Consider the following 13,846-nt stretch of genomic DNA (forward strand, 5'->3'; position numbering starts at 1 on the left):
TTTTATAATATTTAAATGATCGGATCAGGTGCCATACAACCTAAACAACAGGGTATGGGACAGGCCAGGGAAACAGGATATGCGTGGGAAAACAGTCATTTGTGGGTCTCTGGCGGTGATACCTATATATCATTGTGAACAATAGAACAGTATATCTTATTGTGACTGCCAGCTCTCAAGGCCCGCCCACCCAACAATACGAGTAACATAAGAAGCATGGACACTAATTTCGAGCACAATGAAATCAGAATAAAACACAGAACATACCGATCCTATAGGAAATATGGGAAGGGAGAAAAAGGCCATAGAAAACAGAAAAGGAAAAATAAAACCCTCCCCCTCCAACCCCCCACCCTGCACCCCTGCCGATGGCTACAGCCTAACCCCACTAGCAGCGTGCCTGTCGCCCTACTAACCTAAACCCCTAAAAGAAGGGAAAAGAAAAAGAATGGAGGAGGGCCTGATCATACGGTGTTCCCGGCCCCTTGGCTCCCCCGCCAAAACACAGACACCCCCTACAGCCAAAGATGGATGTGAAGCAACTTGTACATCAATCAAGAGGGGCACCGTGATACACCGCCCAGCTTCCAGTATTAGACAGTACCAATTCGAACTTTCATAACCAGTGTTCCAAGCCATACCAGTTCAGTTGATTCAACCTTGACCCTTTCGAATCATCACACAAACCCTCCCCAGCGAAACCCCCGAGGACACAAATAAGTCATAGACGAGAGGGAAAGTATCGAAAGGCAGTCCATTACCCCATGTGGCTAGTGACTCCAAGAGGTCTGCACACAAAGAAAATTCCCCTCTCCAAATTGGAATGTCCCGATAGTTCTTGCCCCGGAATCGTAGAACGTCCAGAAAAGGGGGATACAACCACAAGGTGGGGGGAGAGTTCACAACACAGTTTCCCGGGTTGGGGACGCCTTTCAAGACCACAGAAGTCGATGATGATGAAAAGCACTGTGATCCACTCGTGGTCCCGAGGACATCGTCTTCCTGGGCGCCATCTGTTGAGGCCGATAGTGACATCCACTCACGATCCCACACGGGGTCCTCGCACGAAGTCAAAATGGCCGCAGCTTGAGGGGTTGTTGTTTGCTGGTACGACCGTAGGGCAGGGTCCGGCACGTCGAACAGGATCCCAATCAGACTGACATCCATTTTAGCCATGAGCACAGTCGCTTGCAAGTGAAACGCCCAAATTTCTGCCATTATTGTTTCCAGCGTTGGCCCAGACGCTGTTCGATCCACTATGCCATGATCGGTGGCAGTCACAATCGAATCCCCGAGTGAATCAGGCATTTTCGGGGGGGGACGAGCAGGAGACTGAGGGGGCAAGCTTAGACAGCGACCCGTAGTTATCCACAGCCGGGAGAGCCCGGCGCAGCACCGCAGTCCAGGGTCCCGACCCGCCGAACCCCGGCAGGAATCTATACCGGGTCCGCGGTACAGGGATCCCCCCACACAATCAGTAGCAGCAGGTCACTTCTCTCACAACGCTGGGCACGGAAAACAAAAGCCATCAAATTCGGCCTTAGACAAAGTCTCCATGTCGGTAGACTGGACATGCCAGAGTCTCTCAGCCGATGTTGTTGAACTGCAACCCGGCCTTACAGTTACTCAAGGCCCCGGCTTCCCCGCCAGAACAGGCCACGATCTTTAACTAGATGTAAGTTTGTGAAATCAAATGATAAAAGCTTGGGGATTTCACCAACGGAGTGAGGAACACTTCATCCAGGTAGAGGCTGGGTGTAAGATCAGGATATCGTACAGGATCTTGCGGCCGAATACGGAGATCGGCGGAGCCGGGAACCTAAGCAGCCATCTTGGTTGACGTCGTAGCTCCTCCCCTACTTTGGCTTCTTATTCCAAACACTGGAATTCTTTTTCTGGGTGGTGTTCCTCCCTTGCTCTGTCTCCTACCTCTTTCCCTGTGTCTTCTGTTCTTCAGTTTTCTCTGGATGGCTTTCAGAAGCGCTTTGCTTTATCTACCTTGCGGGGTCAGTGGTCTGCTATCCGTGCCTTCCAGGATCCGGATTCTTTTCAACCTTTGGATCGCTTATTGGTTTCTCGCCTCTTTCGGAGTTTCTCTCTCTCTTCTCCTTCTGTCTGGTCTCTGGTACCCCCTTGGAATCTCTCCTTGGTGTTGGGTGTTTTGCAGTCTTCTCCATTTGAGCCTTTGGAGTCTGTGGACCTTAAGTTCCTGTCTTACAAAGTGGCGTTTCAGGTTGCTATTACTTCTGTGAGGCGGCTGGGGGAACTAACGGCATTGCGTTGTTCTCCCCCGTTTTTGCAGTTTCTGGATGACGCTGTGGTTCTTTCTTTGAATCCCGGGTTTCTCCCCAAGATCCGCTCTCATTTTCATTCCTCTCAGGAACTGGTTCTTCCTTCTTTGTGTCCTTCTCCTTCTTCTCCTTCTGAGATCTTGCTTCATTCTTTGGATCTGAAACGTGCCTTGTCAGTTTATGTTGCTCGGTCTGCCGGGTTTCGTTCCTCTGACTCCCTCTTTGTGACCTTTGGTTTGGCTGGTTCGGGTAAGGCTGCCTCAAGTCTAACTTTGGGTCGCTGGATTAAAGCGGTCATCTCTCTGGTTTATCTCGGTGCTGGTTTGACTTGTCCTGCTGGGGTCAGGCGCGTTCCACTCGGGGCGTGTCTTACTCTTGGGCTGCTTTTCATGGTGTTTCTCTTGATGAAATCTGTCGGGCTGGGACTTGGGCCTCCGAATCCACTATTGTGAGACACTGTCAGTTGAATTGTGCCCTTTCTGACCGGACCAATTTTGGTTGTGGGGTGTTGCAAGCTGTGGGGGTTTCCCCCTCGCTCTGAGTCTGTGTGTTTATTAACACTTTCACTTGCTGCACTCCTTTGTGTCTGGTCTGTGTTTGCTGTTTTGGGTGTGCCAAAGGCCTTGTTTTGCGTTGCTTTGGTATGCCTCATGAGTGACGACTGGGTCGAGGACGAGGGACGTAGAGGTAATGTGATGATTACTTTCGGTAATCCCCATTACTCTTAGTCCTACTCGTCCTCGACCCAGTCATACTTCCCACCCTCCCTCCCTGTCCAGGCCTTTGTTGCTTGGTGTGTCAGGATGTGCTTCTAGTGGTTGGGAGTAATATAGCACCTGGCAGGAGGGGGGTGGAGCCTAAAGGTGTTTCCTGTTTTGTTTCCTGTCTTGTGGGATACCTCATGAGTGATGACTGGGTCGAGGACGAGTAGGACTAAGAGTAATGGGGATTACCGAAAGTAATCATAGCATTTCTTAGTACTCAGTAATGTGGGTGACCCTTTGATGAAACAAAGTAGTTTGTTTTACATTTTTCATGGATGGATACAGAAACAGTACCACTTTGCAATACTCTCAGATGTCGATGTGAGCCTAAGGTCAGACATTACACCAGGCATTAGCCATGAAAACCTAGGGTTTCCCTATGGAGAAAGAGAAGACAAGTTCTATTGAATATATTAAATACAATGCATGTTTTTTAATTTTCCCGTGCCTATGGACACATCTTTGTATCTGGAATAGAGCTGTAGCATTAAAAAGTGCAGATGGCAACTTGAGTCTTAAGTGCTTTTTCAGCAGATTGTAAAGAAAAACTTCTCTGAAGTGTTCTTTCTCTTCATTAGACTATGCGAAAGAACATTTTACAATTGTGAATACTGAGGAAGCAAGGTGATAAACAGAGCACGGTATTTCTTTATCATACTCAGCTAACTGTCTAATATTGTAAGAAAACCCTTGATATTGTCAATTTATCATATACCCTTTGCTGCTTCCCATGACGAAAGTGATGATTTTCGCATAAGCCCCATTGCTGCAAATTTCTTTTAAACCTGGTTGAATGCTGTGTACGTTTAAGAAAACAGTTTTTGAGAATTTACACAAAGAATCAATACGTTATACAATTGCTCTTTCATCTGTTTATTGGACAGTATTTGAACAAATTGTATCTGCTTTCTGTGTTCTTTTCTTATATTACTGACACCAAATAAATACAGCAAAATTGGTCTTTCACTTTCCTGTCTATATAAACAATTTCCATTGTAGCAAGTTTGCCTATGATAGCCACAACAACATCAGCATTTATATTAACCACTAGTGGAGGGAGGAAGAAGAAAGAATAGTGAGGAATGAGGGAAAACTAAAAAGGACACATCACTGTCTATTTTCAAATCTCTCATCACTCAGTCATAATCCTTCATAATCAATGTCCAGTTTACTGTTTACTCCTAAAGATAGGAGGAGGGCTGATCAATAAGGAACGATGTATAAAGAGTAAAGGGTGAGGAGTGAGGCATGTGGTATGCAGCATGATGGATTATGAATGATAGATGATGCATGAAAAATGAGGGATGAGGAATGAATGAAGTAAACTATAGTATCCAATAATCGCCAAGAGCCACGTAAATCTGTATCACAGTTCAATGTCGTTTGACGAGGTCGTGTAACATGGTACAAAGGGCCCAGGAGCTGATCTTCAACTGATGCCCCTTTCAATAACAACCACCCTGCATTCTAATAAAGAACTTGGCAACAACCAATGAGCTGATGATGGGAGAACGCATAATCAATCAATAAATCTGGGTTCTTACAAAGCGCAACTTCTACCTCAAAGGGCCTCAAGGCGCTGGGGTGATGGGGGATCTGCAGATCAGTCGAAGAGCCAGATCTTGAGGTCCTTCATGAACTGAGGCAGCTCAGAGCAAGACAGAGAAAGTAAATATTCACATGAAGTGAATGAGGAGAGAACAATGAGGAGTGAGGATGACCTAAAATGATGGACAAGAGATGAAAAATTGATAGGTTAGGATAAGCGATGTGGTATGATGATGGATGAGTGGTGACAAAGGCGGATTGAGGGATGTCAGATCAGTGATGAGAAATGAGGAATGACAAATGATGGCTGAAGGTGATGAGTGGCGGATGAGGGATGATTGATGAGTAGTGGCAAATATGGGATGAGGAGAGAGGGGTGAGATGGGAGGAATTATGGGGTCAATTAGGATGGCGGACGGACAAAGTCCGTCCGTCATCCTGTCGGGGGACGGACCGTCCGCCACAGGGGCGAGGTCCCGTGCCTCGAATTAGAATGCACCCACCACAGTGGCGGGTGCATCCCGCATTTTTAACATTGCGGCGGGCGGTGCTGAAAGCACCGCCCGCCGCAATGCTTAAAATACATGTTGTGCGTTTCAAAGCACAACATGACAGAGATCACTGACATAATATCGAGGGACATAATATCGACTACCAAAAATATCGGCGACAAAATATCGACAGACAGAATATCGACGTTGTATCTAGAAACAGGTAAGTACAAAAATATTGAGTAAAAAACTATCGTTTACAAAAATATAGTTTATAAAAATATCGACTTTATTAAAAACAATGTTAAATTAAATTAATATTAAAAATTATTTACTAAAATATACTTAAAAATACTTAAATTACCTTAAAATAATTAAATAATTAATTAAAGTTAAAAAAAAATTAGTTTACAATCATATTTGTTAAAACATGTATATATAGTAACATAATATAATTAAAAAATATCCAATATTATTACCGTAGGATAGCGGAAGTGTAAAATTACTATTCCCACTCCAGAGAGTGCAACAGTAGATAAGGCGTTGGATAGCGTAGAGGTAAAAATTACTCTAACCACGCCAGAGAGTGCAACAGTAGGGAAAGCGTTGGATAGCGTAGGGGTAAAAATTACTATTCCCACTCCAGAGAGTGCAACAGTAGGGAAAGGGTTGGATAGCGTAGGGGTAAAACTTACTATTCCCACTCCAGAGAGTGCAACAGTAGGGAAAGAGTTGGATAGCGTAGGGGTAACATTACTATTCCCACTCCAGAGAGTGCAACAGTAGGGAAAGCGTTGGATAGCGTAAGGGTAAAATTTACTATTCCCACTCCAGAGAGTTCAACAGTAGGGAAAGCGTTGGATGGCGTAGGGCAAAAATTACTATTCTCACTCCAGAGAGTGCAACAGTAGGGAAAGCGTTGGATGGCGTAGGGGTAAAACTTACTATTCCCACTCCAGAGAGTGCAACAGTAGGGAAAGCGTTGGATAGCGTAGGGGTAAAAATTACTATTCCCACTCCAGAGAGTGCAACAGTAGGGAAAGCCTTGGATAGCGTAGGGGTAAAAATTACTATTCCCACTCCAGAGAGTACAACAGTAGGGAAAGCGTTGGATAGCGTAGGGGTAAAACTTACTATTCCCACCCCAGAGAGTGCAACAGTAGGGAAAGCGTTGGATAGCGTAGGGGTAAAAATTACTATTCACACTCCAGAGAGTGCAACAGTAAGGAAAGCGTTGGATAGCGTAGGGGTAAAACTTACTATTCCCACTCCAGAGAGTGCAACAGTAGGGAAAGCGTTGGATAGCGTAGGGGTAAAAATTACTATTCCCACTCCAGAGAGTGCAACAGTAGGGAAAGCGTTGGATAGCGTAGAGTGAACATTACTATTCCCACTCCAGTGAGTGCAACAGTAGGGAAAGTAGATACTTCATATATTATTTAAAAATATATATATATGAATATCTATAAGAAAATTAATTAAAAGTAATTACCACTTTAATATAATATAATAATTAATTAATTACAAATACTAATTTAATTTAATCATTACAATTAGTTATCTATTAATACTAATTAATTACAAATTAACAATTAATTAGTAATTAAACAGTTACTTAACAATTAAAATGTAATAAATACACACAAAAAATTAACATATGTAATTAGTTATAATTAAATTACTTCCCACCCTATTCCCCTATGAACCCACAACCCGCTACAGAAATTAAATTACTTAAATTAACCTAATTATTAATTAATCAATTAAATAAAATTAATTGGCAATTAAAATTTAATTAATTACCAAATAAAAATAATTTAGCAATTAATTATAAAAAAATACCAATAAATACATTTACATATTTAATTAATTAAAATTAAATTACACTACATAAATTAACATATTTAATTAAATTAGTTAAATAACATAATTATCAATTAATCAATTAAATAAAATTAATTGGCAATTAAAATGTAATTAATTACAAAATAAAAATGAATTAACAATTAATTATAAACAAATACCAATAAATAAATGTACATATTGAATTAAATATAATTAAATTACTTCCCACCCTATTCCCCTATAAACCCACAACCCGCTACAGAATTAAATTACGCACAATTTAAATAACATTAAATTCATTAATTAAATTACATTATAACATAAATAAACACTTTTAACACATAAAATACACTATAAAAAATTCGATATTATTAAAAGTTCGATATTTTTCTTAACCTATATTATGTACTTCGATATTTTGACTATCTATATTTTAAAATTCGATATTACATTACTTACCTTCAAAATGATATTTTTGATGTCTATATTCTGTCCATTCCATATTCTGTCCAGCCTATATTTTGTACTCGATATTATGTCCATTCGATATTTTGTAGTCGATATTTTGTCTGATTACCCATGACGGGCACCGCGCGGTGCCTGCCATGTTGTATTTTGAAATGCAGGCAGGTACCATAGGTACCCCCCTTGTGCACCCCCCAACTTCCTTCATCCTGGGGGCCTGCAACGGGCCCCCAAAGCAAAGACCGTATGCCTTTTCGTGGTGGCATTGCCGACAGCACATCCTAATATGGCTGGCAGTGTCTGATAGACACCGCCACCATATTAGACCTTTTCCGCCGCGGTCGCGAGGCGACCGCGGCGGAAAAGCGGCGGACGGTCTTTCCGTCCGCCGCCCCCCCGCCAATTGTAATATGGCGGGGGGAAATAAGTGGCGGACGGGCACGGAGGGCGGACGGATCGCCACCGCCTGCATGGCGGTGGCGATCCGTTCGCCATCCTAATCAGCCCCTTAGTTTGCCTTAAAAGAACGGATGATGGAAAAGGGATGTGTAATATATGTATTAAGAATTATAGATGAGAAATCATAGATGTGGTATGAGATGAGTTATGAAGAATGATAGAGGAGGAATACGGGGTGATGGTTTGCGAGTAAGGGGTGCGAGATGGTGAATGAGGGATGAGGAGGAAGGGATGAGGCATGAGGGTAGAGGAGTGACGTGTGAGGCATGAGGAATGAAAATGTCTGAAAAAGGATGCTATATACATGATTGCCTAAGAGCTGGTTGGAGGATGACAGTAGCATAATGAAGCTGTCACTCACGCATCACAAACTGCAATGCAATCAGGGCACTCATATTCACAATACACACTGACAATCCACATGCACATGATGACCTAAATGACATACTCAGTTTCAGAAAATAACTAACACAGCACAGAAATAAAGATATCAGTTCTAAGTAAGATAAGTTCAACTAGTCTTCAAGATATCAAGGTTTTATTTTTTACTGTTCAGCTGAGCCTGTTCACATTCTTCTACTATCAGTTTCATCAACATCTTTAAGGACAACCTTTTAATTGTCACCACCTTTCTTTTTTCTTATAGTCGACATCTTTATTGCAAATAAACTTAGTTGAGTATCCTCACAACTTTACGGTCTCAGAATAACCATACATTCCTGTTTTTTTAATCATGGCAGCTATTCGATGTTCATCATATCTCCTCCTACTTAAATCCTAATTTATTTTACATTCCAATGTATTTTTTGCCTCTTAATTTGATTCCTTCTTGAGTCATACACGACGTGGCACTGAGCCTGTCTCAGGAACGACTGAAAGGAATGCCTACTTGGCATGTTTTCTTGTTGCTAGCAGGGGCCAGTGTCAGACAATATTCCAGATGCTGAAGCTCAGCATAACGAATGATAAATAATAAATAAGTGCACGCATGACACACCTAAACAAGTTTCAAGTTTAAAAACAAAAGAAAACTGAGATATAAGAGGGAGTAAAGGATGAAAGGAGAAAGGAGCATCGGGGTCAGGGAAACATCCTTTACAACGCAACTTTTACCACGCAGTGCTATTACAACGCAGGTTTTACAACGAAAACCATTACAACGCGTTGCGCTGGGGGGCGCGCTAGGATAGGGAATAGATTTAATTTACTATCCAACACCTTCCCTAGTGTCCACGGGGACTGGAGTTGGAATAGTAAATTAAACTATTCACTATCCAGCACCCCAAAGCGCTATGCGTTGTAATGGCATGCGTAGTAAAACCTGCGTTGTAACAGCATGCGTGGTAAAAGCATGCGTTGTAACGTCATACATACTCGGGGTCATGGTGGGCAAGGCATTTACCAATGTATACTTCAATAAAAAACAGAATTAGCACTTGAATTCGGGTGAGATCTTGAGCTAGCAGTACAGAGGAGGCAGGTGGAGAGGGAGCTTCCAAAAAATTACCAAATGGAAAAAACGGAAGTTGACAATTTAAAGCCCCAAAGTAAATTACATTTATTAAAATGTCCTAAAACAAAGTGCACTCCCTCTACCTTGACATGGTGCCTTTGTGACTATCCTGGCTTTGGGGCAACAGTTCCTAGCTATCCTATATTTTCTCTGAATTGCCAGTAAAATGGCCTCCTCCTCTGGCACTGACATAGTCACAGACGATGCAGATCTAGACAATGCCTGAGGAGGAAGAAAGCTTGTGACAGGGTCGATTTGACAAAATACAGGTAGGAAAGGATTGGTTGTCAAGGAGAAGCTAAAGAGATAGCTGAGAAGTGGAGGAGACACTTGTGGTGGTCGGCATGCATATTTTGCTACTTCCATATCTTTCCTCCCTTCTTGGAGCCTGCAGGACTCCATTCTTTCCAACCACCACCCGCCTCAACTGCACCTTGACTAACTCTCGGGAGAAAATGGATTAGGATGGGCAAGAGGAACACAGACGGGTTTAGGATTGTCTGATCCTAATGATCTCTCAGCTGCTGTTCGACGGGTGCTGGATGTGGGAGGAGGAAAGATAGGAGTGGTGGGCTCAGATTGGGATGTTGGGGTAGCTTGCTCCCCGGACACCACCTTCTCAAGCAAAACAAGCACATGTACATAGGTTGGTAACTGCTGCACATAGTTCTCTATGTTATATAGACAATGTCATGCTGACACGATTCAGTCTAATAACTCAAGGCTGTCTACATAAGTTAGTATCTACTCTGTAGAATCATACTCCTGTGGAAAACGATTTCTGAAGAACCAAAAAGCTTGTGTGAAACATAATAGCCCCAAGCGAACTGTCACCTGCACACAGAGTAACTAACCCTTGAATACAAAGATTTACAATGTGTACAATACCTCTACACGGGAAACAACCATTCCAACGCAGTCATTACAATGCACTACATTTACAATGCAGTCATTACAATGCAACTGACTTTACATTGCATGCCATTACAACGCAGCCATTACAACGCATGTCCCTACAACGCATGCCATTACAACGCATGTCACTACAACGCATGCCAATACAACGCATTATAATGTAAGTAATGGGGAAGAGTAATTTTTAACTATACACTATCCAATACTTACCCTACTGTTGCACTCACTAGAGTGGGAATAGTAATTTGCACCCCTACACTATCCAAGACTTACCCTACTGTTGCACCCACTGGAATGGGAATAGTCATTTTTACCCCTACATTATCCAACACTTCCCCTACTGTGCACTCACTGGAGTGGGAATAGTAATTTGTGCCCCTACACTATCCAACACTTACCCTACTGTTGCACCCACTGGAACGAGGATAGTCATTTTTACCCCTACACTATCCAACACTTCCCCTACTGTTGCACTCACTGGAGTGGGAATAGTAATTTGTGCCCCTACACTATCCAGCACTTACCCTACTGTTGCACCCGATGGAATGGGGATAGTCATTTTTACCCCTACACTATCCAACACTTCCCCTACTGTTGCACTCACTGGAGTGGGAATAGTAATTTGTGCCCCTACACTATCCAACACTTACCCTACTGTTGCCCTAAACGTTTTTTTTGTTGTAATGGTATGCCTTGTAATGGTATGCATTGAAATGGAATGCGTTGTAAATGCAGTTTCTAAAAATGCGTTGTGATGGCATGAGATGTAAAATCCTGAATTGTAATGGATTTTGCTTTGTAAAAACTGCGTTGTAAAGGCTTGCATTGTAAATGTTTGCGTCGTAAAGAGTCCTTTTCCCTCTACACATGTATGATGCATTAGGAGCAGATGTGTTTTGTAACTAGCTGGACCGATGCTGTACAAAGGTAGACAAGCAATATGGTACTCACCCGCCACTTCGTAAACTATAAAATAAACTAGCACACTCATTGGATGAAATCATCAGTGATATCATTGGCAATGTAATTTGAGAAGCCATCAATGACGTAATTTGAGATGTCATCAGTGATGTCATAAATGATGTCATAGAACAGCATGAGCGAGTCATAATCAGTGCATGGTGCGGCGCAAGCTATAGTTAGCACTGCTAATTATAACTGATGAATTTCGGTGTTTTTTTGTTCAAAAGGTTAACATTGTCACTGAGAAATTCACCTCATAACATTACTTTTACCTTTGTTTTTTCAATGAATTTATAGTTTTAAAAAAAGTAAACACATTTTTTCAAGTGTATATTGGTAGAAAAACTGAATAATATATCTTGTGTACCGACATTATTCTGAAGGTGAATTGTTTCGTATTGTAGCTTAACAGGAAAGGAAGCACACTTTACAAAATGTTTCTAAAAATCCTGTATGAGTATTAAACAGAGTAACACAACAATATGTGTGTTGAGATTGTCTATCTCCTTAGTTCTTCTAACTCCACTATTGAGAGATTTTCCTAGCAAGTTCTTTAATATTGTAATAGCATACTTTCCATAGCCTTTGAATGTGTTTTTAAATTAAAGTCGTAATTATAATTCAGAAAGACACTAATCTGTTTTTTAAAAATATTGTATAGTACTAACTTTCATTATATAGATCTATTTGTTAAGTGCATAATTACTAGAGTTCTATGTTTAGTTTTGATCTATTGTTTAGAGTACTCTTTTATGTGTTCAGTTATTATTTAATGCTATCTGTGATAACAGAGTCATTAAAATATGGTTGTAAAATTCATTTTTTTTTTTAAAGGCGGTGACTCTCATGAGATGGTCACAGGAGTCAAACACACAATCCCCCTGCGTGGACTCCAAGGAAGATATACATCATGGTCAACTCTTGCGACCCTCTTGGGATATAGTATATTTGGGATTAAGTTAAGAACAGTGTTTTCCTGTAATTGTGAACAAATTAACAGATTAGAGATGTTGATTACATTAGCAAAATTGATTATGATTTCTTCCATTGAATATATGAAGCAAAAATATTTTTAAATCTCGCGAGACGCTAGTGGGAGTCAAACACACAATCCCCTGTGTGGGTTTCGAGTGGGCTGTACTTCATTTTCGCCTCCCATGAGCTACCTGCAAGATCGTTCCTTTGGAATGAGGTCAATAGTAGTGTTTTCTTGTAATTCTGAACAAATTAAGACATTGGAGATGTTGATTTGCTTGGGTAAATTGAATATGAATTGTTCCATGAAATATATGAAGCAATATTTTTGTGATCTCGCAAGAGCTCAAGGAGAGAAACCACAACCTAAGGATGGATTGTGATTGGTTCTTATGGATGTCTTTATTTAGAAAAAGAAGATTTCTTCCTTTTTGCTTTATTTCCTTATTGGATTTTGCTGAGGGTAGACATATCTGGCTTGCTCTCCTTTCCTTTCCTGTATCCCTACCAACACAAACATGTCTTCATCAGATTCCGATGAACAGCCAGGGACAGCTGCACCAGCTCAGCCACCTCAGCCTCAGTTCTTTGAAAGGCAGCCAATGGACAAGCAAGATTCTGCAGAAATAAACAGTACAGTATAAGTACTACAGGCCTTTGAAGAGACAGAAAAGCCCATCATAATCGGCGACTCTCCCTAGCTTGCAAAAGCTTGTTAATGACTCTCACTTTAATCTTGCAGGATTGTAGCACAATTTGAAAATCACCTAATAGAAAACCTCCTCCTGTTTGATAAGTAACAGTGCACAATACAAACAGCAGTTTGTCACAACCTACCCTACTTTTCTAACTGCCACAAAAATACCAATTACATTTATATTTTTGCCTCCCTCCCATTTTTTGTCTTGTCATATTCCTTCTGAAGCTTACTCATTCTACATAGCACGCCTCTTGTGACTGACATCTCCATACTGCACCATGATTCGGCTCTGGATTTTGGAACACAGCTTCATCCACTGGGCTGCAGAGTATACCAATAATTGTGGTACTGACAATCAGTACTCATACCTCTGCCCACAGTGGCAGGTATGCATAGTAGAGTGTGGGGATGAACTGATTTCTCTGCTGATAATCCTGTCTTGGATGACGGGTATGCATATTAGGGTGTGTGGAGGAACTGGCCTCTATGCAGAGACCTATTTCTTGGATGATGCGTGTGCATAATAGGGTGTGGGGAGGTTCTGCTCACACCTCTCCCCAGAGTGACAGATGTACAATTACAACTGCTGAGAAGTCTGTCTTGGATGACAAGCATAGAGACTAGGCTATAGAGAGAGAGTGCTCTGTTAGCTCAGACCTACCCCAGAGTGATGCATGTGTGTAGTAGATTGTGGATAGACAGTTCTCTCTGCTCCTACCTCTTGGTGGATTGAAGTGGATAGTTGAATGTGGGGACACATTCCACTCTTCCTCAGTATTTCCCCCATGGAGAGAGGCATGCATAGTAGGGTATGCATAGGTACAGACGTCTGTGCTGAAACTTCTCTCAAAAGTAAAAAGCATATATAGTTACATTTGCAAAAGAACTACCCTCTTTACTATCAAATATTCACAATC

This window comes from Lissotriton vulgaris, chromosome 11 (assembly GCF_964263255.1).
Source record: "Lissotriton vulgaris chromosome 11, aLisVul1.2, whole genome shotgun sequence".
NCBI lineage: Eukaryota > Metazoa > Chordata > Amphibia > Caudata > Salamandridae > Lissotriton > Lissotriton vulgaris.